The sequence below is a fragment of the Cynoglossus semilaevis genome, chromosome 4, assembly GCF_000523025.1.
Source record: "Cynoglossus semilaevis isolate Cse_v1.0 chromosome 4, Cse_v1.0, whole genome shotgun sequence".
NCBI lineage: Eukaryota > Metazoa > Chordata > Actinopteri > Pleuronectiformes > Cynoglossidae > Cynoglossus > Cynoglossus semilaevis.
The window spans coordinates 12,709,748-12,721,407 of NC_024310.1; the positions used below are offsets into that span (position 1 = coordinate 12,709,748).

Below are 11,660 nucleotides of genomic sequence, written 5' to 3' on the forward strand. Positions count from 1 at the left end.
CTTCACTTCCTGTTTCAAAAACATAAACCTGAGGTAATGATGCTTGTTAAACTGTAAAGTGTATCTATTTTTTTTCCCTCTTCCTTAAACTGTGTCATTGTTGTAGAAAAGTTGTCAATTTTTACCCGCAGAGCAACGGCTCAAATCTGCTTCTACATGGTTGCCCCTGCTGGGAGATGTGCGATGTTGATCCCATGGTGCAACAGCACAGTTCCACAGAGCTGTTATTCATATCATTATAAGAGCAGATTAATTTTTTAAATCAGTTAAACTCATGTTGTTTGACATCAGGAGCCTCGCTGTAGTTGATGGAAGACTTGTTGAAACCCTGCTGGTTTGCGGTGCTTTTAATGAGCAGAATAATGTATAAATGTGTCAAGTGAAAAGGAACGCCTGCGGTCGGACGGCCCTCCTGCTCCCCTGAAGAGGTGAGCCGCAGGCCCAGGTTTTTTCCAGCAGGCTTTGATGTGGTTGCACGGCAGAGGAAGAGGCTTTTGTTCTTTTTTTCTTTTCTTTTTTTTTTGGCTGGCAGTGACAGTTGGCAAGTTTTTCACTGGGTGTGGGTTTTTCATGAATATTCACTTTTAATTAGCATGTGTTTGAAGATAGAACCTGTCATTTGTAGATAACCTGAGTGCACGGGCTCAGAGGTTGGATATTCACTCATTCGTCATCACGTTCGCGATTTGTTTCGCAACAAGAACTTGACAAGAACTCAGCGTCATCACGTTCGCGATTTGTTTCGCAGACTTGACAAGAACTCAAAAAGAACTTTCAGTGCATTTCCAGCTGTAAAGGCAGTAAAGTGGGGAAACAAAGAAGCTGGTGTGAGCCGGCCTCATAGAGTCATCATTAAAGACTTAAAAAACAACATCAGTGACTGTATGAGAACATGCATGACAGCAGGACCTGACAGTTGACTGTGCACTCAGGCATCAACTGAAGCTTGAAGAGGGCAGGCACTGCATGATGGGTACGCAGTTTATGTCAGTCTGTTGTTCTTACATGTGGAAAATGAGTGGGTGTGGGTTTTATAACGAGTGGCCCCTTCAGAAAAACTGTGTTCTAAAATGGTATTTTTAAAAAATGGTTCAAAAGCCTCTGATATCCCATTAAAAAGCTACTATTTACATGATCACCCGAAAGAGATGATAGTTGTATAAACCAAAATTATTATTTTGGTTTCTAGTTATTATCTTAAATTAACAAATTTCACCTAATTGTCCTAAAAAAATGACATGCCTCATATATTCCTTTTCAGACCCAAACCTTTACTGAGGTAAAGAAGACGAAGTCAGGAAAATGGAAAGGACCCACAGTGTGAACAAAGGAAGGAATGAGGAGTCACTGGAACTGAGCTGAAACTGAAACTGAAAAGAGAAGGTACGTCTTAAAATGGAAGGTTTGCTTTCCCGATATTTACAAATGTAGCCACAGTCAGTCCAGATGATTTCAGGTCAGATTCAATGTCTAGTGTTTTTTTGGACAGTGGTTGGTTGTTTCATAGTTGGGTTTAATCTACGCTTAGCAAAATGTACAACAGACACTGATGCCTCTCTTTGAGACTGTACAATGACACAGTGTGAAATAATCCTCGGCCTTTATTTCAAGCCTGGAGTTTCCTTTTTGTTCAGCATCCGACTGTGTGTGTAAGGATGTGTGCGTTTGTGGACAGGGACTGATGGGAGGTTAAACTCAGCCTTAAACTCTGCCTCCTTGTCTATTAGCAGCATTGACAGCTTAGCCAGCACATTGTGCCTCTGCCCCGGCCTGTAATAACATGCCCTGTTACAGCCGGCCCCATCCGTGTATCAGACTGCAGTGTTAGGGGATTGGAACTGGGCAACCATGAAATGGAAGTCACGTTCATATTGATCCAAGTGTTTAACGGGGTGTTTTACCTCTGGGTGTCCTTGCTGTCTCATTTCAGGTGAGCGGCTCCTCTCAGAGCTGACTGCCCTGGGCATGGATCAGGCATCAGCCTGGAGCCTTGATATTAACCTTCACGTACTTTTTAATCAAACCTGTTAAGCTGTACAAGAGACACCAGAGCGTTCAGCAGCACTTCACGTACAAAGTGTGGATTCAGACTTTGAGAGGATCCTAAAGGCAGCGCCTCATTCTGCTAGATAACAATCCAATATGAATTTGAGAGGATAGATAAACTCTTATTTACGACAACATTTACACCTAATATGCCTGGTTTTTAATGCCAAACTATTTGATGACCAACTCTGTAGGTGTGGTAATAAATCTGAAAAAAATAAATATATATATAACAATAAGACCATCTTTTAAACGAATATGAAGTGAATAAGAATAAGCTTTATTTTGCTTTAGAAACACTAAAGAAGACAAGACAGCTACTCAAACGCTGAATCCTCAATAAATTCAAAGATAAATAATAATAATATTAATAATTAAACCTTATTTGTCTCACATTTGGGGAAATTCACAGCGTGAGTCTTTCTAACCCGTACAGGCTGCCACCGAAGGCACCATCAGAGATGTGTGGTTCCACTGGGGCTCGAACCCATGACCCTCTGTTTGTAAGGCAGATTCGTAAGGCAGGCGTGCACAATGCAACCACTAAATTGATTGACTATGGCATATAAAACACACCCCAACTTTTTATGCGTACGAAGTGACAAAGTGAAATTTGCCAAAAGCAAAACAAAACCCACGCTTCCCTGTCACCCATCTGACATCCTTAAATGATTAAATCATTTTTATAGCTACATTAGACACAGAGACATTTCCAACAGAGGATATAAAAATGTGACACTGTTTATTGCCCAGAAGCCTCACTTTTAGGGCAGACACAACATGAAAATAAAACCAAATTGGAATTTTCCTAATGTCTAAAGTGCTTCAGCTTCAAAGATTGGCACTAAAAAAGTTAGTCAAGATGACAAGGAAGATGGAGTCTTATTTATTTATTATATTTGATGTTGTCTCCTGCGGGGCCTGAGAGGGTTTTATGAGAGTTTGAATCACAATATTATTATAAAAACAGAGATTTTCAATTCAACCCATTTGTAACACACCATTTCCTAGCTGGAAAAAACCGATCAACAGAACAGTTTCAGTGGCTCGAGGAAGGTTACTGATTCAAATGGATCCCTCTTTTCTCCACCATGGTAGAAGACCGGTGAAGAGTATTTGGAGTATTTCTCGGACATTCAGGTAGTGCACAGTTATACCAGTCCTGCTTTCACTTCATCTGTCCTTCTTATAGTGGGGTCTGTGGTCAGTTAGCCATTGCCAAAGTGGTTGCTCCCAGGCTTGAAATCCGTCGGTATATTAAAGTGTCCTTAACGTCTCACTGATCAAAGAAGCTGGGGAATCACCTGACACAATCTTTAAGGATTCTTCAAGGATTTTGGAAGATTTTTGTCTGATGAAAGTCACAAAAACTAAAGACTAAAGACTAAGACTAAACTAAACTAAACTCATGACATCCTCACAGATATCCACCGTAACAGTAGTACATTATGGGATGCTGTTCTTGTTTCTAATAGGCTGTTGGCAACATGCTTATTTTTTAATACATGTTTGAATGACGTCAGCAACAGAGGTCAGGACAGGAGGTTTCAGAATAGAAGAATAGAATTGTCACTATTCTGAATTGTCAACACTGCACGTGAGAACTAACAGGTAAATAAGTTGTTTATAGAGATAAATGTATATGTATGGATACATGTATTCCATATTTCTAGAGGAAGAAAAACTGGAATCTTCACACATTAGTACTGGCCCGACATATTGCACTGATCATGAATGGTAAACCATGTACACATGTATTGCACATCTCAGCAACACAAGTCTTGTCAGCAGCAGTTTAGCAGTGTTCTCAGTCTGGATTGAGGGGAGGGTGTGTGTGTGCTGCAGGGAGAGGAGATTCCATGTGTGTCTATGACAGTCTATACAGTTGTGAGATGTATATAATATGTGGCTCAGTCCATGAGGTGTGAATGGGTGTGTGTTTGAGTTGTTGGTTTAACAGTCCAGTATTGGGGTTTTATGGAAACGGTGTGATCTGGTTTTCCTTAACACATTTGCAGATTCACGTCTTCATCCCTGGCGTGCCAACAGGTTTTGTGCCCCCTGGTGTTGCTAACTGTGCACAGACTTTAGTCAATGGGAATTGTTGGTAAATTCTAGGAAAAACCTTGTAGTGTGTCTTCAACATTCAGCTGTTCTGCGTCGTTGTGAGGAATACCAGATGTATCCCACAATGCATGGCATGGGACAGGTACGACACAACTGTTTAGTTTGTTTCACTTTTTCCTAAGGTTTTTACAGGAATCATCTTTTCCCTTGGAAATAGGGTTTGATAAAAACATCCTGCACCGTCCTTTCAGTGCAAGGCTTTTATTGATGCCATAGTTTTTATTGTTATTTAATTCCTTGTGAATATTCACTGGTTATCATACAGATGATGGGTTCCTACTTCCTACTGTAGGCACAGATCCAGATGTGGATTATGAGACACTGCTGTAAATGTTTTGACAGAGAAATGACGATGTTGTTTGTGACCTCCGGCAGCACAGGAGACGTGCACTGCACATCTCAGAGCACTGAATAAAGCTTACAGCAAAGAGGAAATGTCTGCACACCATAAACGTCCCGACATCAAAGTTATTATGTTTACTCTTGCACTCTCAAACATGTACTCGGCAGCAGGATGGCTTACATCACAGGAAGCATGGAGCTGTCATTTCTCTCCCCAACTCTCCCCACTACATTTTATCTTTTAGTGCAAAGTAAACAAAGGCAAGGAGACACAGGGCAAATTGCATCACCTGAGCAGTAATGCAACACCAGAGACTGGCCTTCTTCCTCTGTGTGTGTGTGTGTGTGTGGAATGTGTAGCCCATGGAGAGGACGAACAGGAGGCCAGGATTGAAAACAGATACAGACTGGAAAATTAAAGAGACAGGTTAGAAACCATCCACTGTCTGCGGTCGTTGAAACGGCTGCACTAAATTTATATGTTTATTTTCAGATAATGTAGTAAATAAAACCGTCAGGGATTTAAAACAGGAAGCTTCAGTGTAATGTCTCACCAAGAGAGAATTGTTTTTATTCATCATTATTTCCAGGATTTGAGTGATTGAGTGAACTCAATAAAACACATGAGAAATGCTGTCCATTTGACAACTTTAATACGTATTTTATCATTATTTGTAACAATTTTATTACATTGTTTTCTTTTTACACAGTGCAACCTGAATAATTATATTTCTACCATTAATGGTCAAAGATCTAATTCAGTACACTTTAGTAACACTCTTTTCTTAATAATTTTTTCATATACATGGATGTGCTGTGATGCATCACTGTCTGCCCAATAGGTTGACAAACCCACTGTGTGTTTGACAGGACGACTTGTATCAGTCTGCCTCTGATATGAGCTCCAGATCACTCCTTCCTGGTTCCTTATAAAATCCAGCAGTACCTTGTGTTTTATTTATAGTACTCTATATATTGAATTTCTCTGTGTTTTTGTGAAATCAGCTTTTTTTCCTTCCTTCTCCCCGGTCGAGGTTCTGGTATAGGTTGTTTCAACTTAAAGTAAAGCACAATGTTTTAAACTTCTTCTTTATGAAGAGGCGCCTGCTCAGCTGGTTGAGGCAGAGTGTTTTTCAACACATCCGAGACCCGGGAAAAAAACAGAAAACACATGCATGCTGGCTGAACTCAAGCTATAAAAATAAAAGGCCAAATGCCACTAAGCTCTCCTGCGTTGCACCATATGAAACAAAGATTCTTGGCAGCATTGTTGTAGTAGATCCAACTATCTACTGAGGCCTTTTAACTCTTATCTGTTCCATACTGAGGAGACATATTTTTAAAACGTGAGCCTCTATGAAGGGTCATGTGAATAAGGATGTTCTTTGTTCAAGATGAAAATTATTTCTTATTTTCCTTTTGTGTGAAACAAAAAACAACTGCTATCATGATTTGGTAACCATGAGAGTTTGTTTTTACTCCGTTCCACTCTGTTTTTCAGCAGTGTTTATATTGTGTGTCTATATATATATATATATATTAGGGTACACTGAGGCAGGGGGCTGGTGAATTAAGTTCAGAATGTAGTAGAGCTAAGGGTAGGCTCCAGGGGTACATAAAGCAAACAAAAATAGTAAAGCTACAAAGCCAGATGTGAATATCCTCAGTTTTGTTGTCCCCCCGTGGTACAATGACAATAAAGACTATTCTATTCTGCACGGTTAATCAAAATGTGAAAAAACTCTTTTAGGTTTAGGACAGACCAGCTGACAGTCTGGCCTGGGTCCAGGATGAGATGAGGATCTTAGATGGAATCCGTTTCTTCAGCAGCAGTAAGTCTGACTTACCTTTGGGAGCCATAATAAAGGTCAAAACGTACCCACGAAAACCAACACCATCCATCCATCCAATGTGTACGGCGTACAACCGGCAAATGTAAACAAAAGTCGTCCTGCACATATAGCGCCACGTCCACTCGCCAACTAGTCTTGACAGTGGCTCAGACGCGGCCTCTCCTGATCACAGCTCGTCTTTATCAGTCTCCAGTTAGGTCATGAAAATCTCTGCAGTGCACTTTACTGAGCACATTTGTGCACTGTGTGGCCCTTTCAACTCAGTGTTTACACAATAAGACCCGTGAGACGGGTGCTCAGCAGCTTCTCCTGGCACAGTTCCCAACGAGCCTGAGAGCAGATCGGAAAGGAAGCTACTGGGACGGTTCTGCAGCAGCCAGTGTCTCCTCGATACAACTGCTTATTTTGAAAGATTATTGAGACGGAAACCAAGAAAGAGAAACAATTGACAGTGTAGTCAACTGAAGCAATCTTAAGTGAAATCTCAGTGTTTATCTTGTGAGCTACGGTCCAAATGACCAGGCTACAGTGATCTGCCTACATTGAAAATATTCATTATATATTATATATTTACTCTACTTACTGAACATTAAATGCATGTAGATGTTTGGCACAATATGATTCAATTCTTACAGAATATGATCACTACTACATGTCATGCTCATGATCTACCGGTAGATTGCGATCCACTTATTGGGAATCAGCCAACAATTGTCTAGGGAGCCTCTAAATTCAAATGAGTCCATGAATGGACTCATTTGTCTTCATCTAAAGGTGACTGATTCTTGTCATCCTCTGTTCTGACATTCTTTAAGATTGTAGTCATCCAATACGCAGCTTCATTGTACTTGGCCGAACAGTTGATACTGTACTGACCATCCCTTCTTGGTTAGCAGCACAGTTTATTTGCTCTTGCCTTCCCTCATTCACTGGCTGTGTAATGAACGTTTACAGAGTTCCAGTTTTAAGTTTCACTCACTCAACTTTGATCCGCCACGGCAGCTATAACATTACGCAGAATTGGATTCTGAAAACCTACAGACTTCTCCCCTCTGCCTGATTAAAGGACCTCAGATATGAGACAGAGCAGGAAGCCGGAGCTTTTTTCCTCAGTAGCAGTGTTGACAGCAGTTAAATGTGACCTCTTCTAGACAGGGTACGTGTTCCTCAGGGGAGGGAGAGAAAATGAAGGAGCGTGCTGAAAGGAAACATGTCGGTTTGGTGTCAGCCACCTCCCATTTCTACATATCTGTGCTCCTTTTTACGTTCTTTTATTACGCAAGTCTCTCCTCCGGTTACTCCGGACTTCAGAACTTCACACGAAGCAACTGTGTGGCATGCACATGTTCCAGAGACACTCATTGAAGCTGATAATTGTGCTCTAAGGCCTCTGTTTTACAGCATAAATGAATACATCCTGTTCAGTAGCTGTGTGACAGCAGGACTTAACAACAAAGAACCTGTGAATGTTGAGCCTCTCTTCCTTCTGTGTTGTTGGTTTAGTATTGCTGTTGTCAGGTCAGTTAATGCTGCAGATGATACATTTTATATACAGTGAGCTGGAAGGTGTTGTCTTTGAAGATCAGACTCTGTGTTTCATTGTTGACCGAGCGCCTGTGATGATCAACCAGGCAGGATGCCTTCAGTAGCTGCAAACCACTGCTCTGTTGGCATGTTGTCATATGTTGTTAAGACTCTTTAGTCCAATTAGGTTCACCGTGAACATCACTACAAGTTCACTACGGTCTCTTTCACAGTTCATATCATGTTTTACGTAGTGCATGAAAGGAGATTTGCCTTTCACTCTGTGAATGGAATCACAGATTTCTACTGAAAAGAGAAAAAATCTGTGACCTGTTTATGATATTAGAGAGGGACATTTAGAATTTTTGGGGAGTCACTGGTGTAATACAGTGCAACATACTAGCTAATAGCAAAAAAAAAATGCTAAAAGCAAATGAATTAATGGCAACATAGCTTAAAGTTAGCAATGAAAGAGCTAAAAATAGGATAATAGATAACTGGAATTGGTCCCGACAGCTAATAGCATCAAAATATCCAAAAATATCTAAAAAAAAAAAAAAATAACAGAAAAAACAATATTATCTACAAGATAATAATCTCAAAAATATAAACAGAAATGGCAACAAAATAATAAAACAAGTTAAAGCTGAATTTTGTCAGAAGACAAAAGTGATCACTGGTCCATCCAGGTTCTGCTGAGACGGTCGTGGAGACTCCAGTTACTTTAGTCGTATGCAAATTCTTTGTTGGATGAGATGAGATGTTGCACACAGTTGTTGCTCTTTTCCATCCATGTTTCCGTCTTAATCTCGCCTGCTGCTGCTGCTGCTGCTGCTGCTGCTGCTGCTGCTGCTGCTGCTGCTGCTGCTACCCACACACAGAGTGTTCTGGATCAACACATCTGGTGCAGCGGTGTGATCTGTATGACAGGAGTGTATTTTTACTTTCCAGCGTATGGCTTTATTTTACACATGTAGCGTGGAGTGTAAAAGGAAAGTATGATGGTAGCATCATTTATTATTTATTTTATTTTTAAAATAATTTATTCAGTAATTTTCTGTAATTTATTAATCAGAATTAACGCTAACGTTAAACCCCAGCCCTAGAAATAACCTGAGGCTGTGGCTTAAGTCAAGGACTAGGACTTGAACTCAGTCTTTGTCATTTCCTAAATGCTGACTCACTGTATCTGCAGAATATATTTCACTACTCTTCAAGAGCATGTGGATCATTTAATAATATAATAATTCATAATAAGATTTGTATGGAATGGTGGAATATGGAGATTCTTCCTGCCTTCTTCTCTGCCTTTTAGCACGTGTGCACGTTTGTGTGTGCGTGCGTGTGTGCGAGCGTGTGTTATGCAGTCATCCTGGCCTGGTAAATGAGTCTGAGGCTGAACCAGGACATTGCTGAGCTGCAGAAAAATCCCCTCTGCTCAGATGGCACAGATGAAATTAATGAGGCTGCTAACTCTCTTACTGGCAGACACCCACTCCCTGTCAGTCTGAGGAGCTCATGCGCTGGGCCTTCAAAAGAAACACATGCAGGATCTGTTCTACTCTGGGAACAAATCAGTCATTTATTTTATTTTATTTTTAACTCCCAATCAGAGAGGGACTAGGAATCCATTTGTGATTTTATATGTTCCAAATATATTTACTTTACTTTTTACAATTATATTTTATAATAATAAGAGTGTGTGGAATGCAGTAGTTTTGAGATAGTTGTCCCCTCCCCGTCTGACTTCTTCTTTTTTCTCTTTTCCTTTAACTGATGTTATTAAACTTTTGATAACATTATTTGATAACATTACTACCATCTACTGCTTCTGTTAATTACTGCAAGTGATTAAAATCCTGCAGCAAAAACACAGGCAGAGGGCAGCACAGGAGAAGCTTCTACAGCATCTGTGTCTCTGGTGTCATCCATCAGTCCATGCAGTTCAACTGTTAACTCAGCGACTACTCACAACAGCCCGGGTCAGAATCAAGCTGCAGACGGCGACTCATATTTACTTCATATTTGTTTATTTACTGATTTGATTTAAAGGCATCAGTGAAGCCCCGCCCCCTTCACCATGGATTATAGTTTACCAGGCCTCCCTGCTGTCACTGTATCTGTGCTCAGGTTAAATCCTATCACAGACCTAATAGTCTTAATAGGAGAAGTGGGACAAGATCTTCGTCTCCTCCTCCTCCTCCTCCTCCTCCTCCTGCTGCTGCTGCTGCTGCTGTTGCACGGTCACTGCCAGCCTCTGCTCCTGATGCTGTCAGGAGGGGCAGGACTTCCTACAGTTTTGTGAAAACTGAACCTGTGATTTGTTCTGCACTTCCAGAAACATTTGAAAATGCACTTCCTGTGTCTACAGCCAAGAACAGAAGCCTGATAATGAGCAGCTCTTGTAGGAATCAGTATATTATATATTGTTATATATATATATTTTTCATAGTAGCCCTTTTTTATTTATTTTATTATATCTTTGACTATTGTAAATGTCTCTTGCTCACCTGCCTTTGGTCCTTTAAGCTGATCCTCTGACAAACAACCTGATGAACTGATTTGACCCAAAAGTAGCATTAGCTGTTAGGTTAGATAGTACTATATTCCCAAAATATAGTACTAATATAATTTCATTATTCAGACGACACAACAGGAAAGTACAGAGAAGAGTTCATCCACGTCTCTGTGAACCAACATGCAACAGTCCCAGTATTCCCTCTGATGTCCAGTCAGCACCTTTAACTCATCCATATTCCATGACCACAGACGTGAGGACAGGTCCGCGTCGTCTCTTCTTGTCACGACGCTGCTCACTGCGTCAGGTCTCCCTCCTCCTCTCCTCCTCAGCTCCTGAGGCACTTCTGGATTCTCATGCCTCCTCAGACTGTGGAGTGCTAACAGCTAATCTGGGTGTAAACACCAGTGGGATCCAGTATAAATGTGGACTTTACAGACTCGTCCCCTGCACAGTAAATCCCAGCTGTGAACTTTTTTGTGCTTGGCCACTTTTAATGTTATGATTGTGAATAGATAGATATACAACAGGCCAGTTTGAGGCAAATGTTTTGTAAAATTAGCTACAAATTTGAATGAATCTCACAAAGATTCCCAGACATTTATCCCGATGTCAGCTGATGATTTATACTGTACATCTTGTCCTCTAGTAGAAACAAAGCAGACTAATAGTAGTGACTCACAGGGATATGTTTTAACTCTGAGGTGTTTAGTGACGGCCCACTTTGCTTGTATTTCTATTAATGTTTTCATGTCAGAGTAAACACTAGAGCACACGCATGGCTTCAACAAACATCACAGCCTCTTTCTATGTTCGTCATTTGAGAAATATTCTCCTTTAGCCAAAGCAAAATGTATTCTAATTGTTAGACCTACATACACTTATCCAACATAATTCACCTCCTAATTCCATTATTCCCAGGTAACCGGTTTAATGTCCTATATTTGAATTATGAAGCAATCCCTGGGGGAATTAAACAGCCTATAATCCTCTTCCTGTCAGGATGCTGCCCTGCTTCAGTGTCTTTGTATACTGCAGGATGAATTTACAATGCACCACTGAAAACATGATAGTTAATAACCCATACTTTTATTATGAGTCAGTGAAAGGAGCAAAGCTTTTTTCTTTTGCTGCCTAAAATGACAAAACTCTGAAAATAAAAGTTGTATTTTATCTTCAACAACATCAAAATAATCAGTCTTGATGTTACGTTGGTTCTTTTCCACATTTAAGTCAGATACATTTCAAAT

The 11,660-nt window shown here is 40.4% G+C and overlaps 1 long non-coding RNA gene across 5 annotated transcripts in view; it reads left to right on the forward strand.

Annotated features, from left to right (window-relative positions):
- Window positions 1-1,252: 1,252 nt before the first annotated feature.
- LOC103378174 (uncharacterized) overlaps window positions 1,253-11,660 on the forward strand; it is a 74,280-nt gene continuing 63,872 nt past the window's right edge. For all 5 annotated transcript variants that reach the window (XR_003049553.1, XR_003049551.1, XR_003049549.1 and 2 more), the window contains exon 1: window positions 1,253-1,383. This is a non-coding gene — a long non-coding RNA (uncharacterized LOC103378174). The remainder of the gene's footprint in view (window positions 1,384-11,660) is intronic.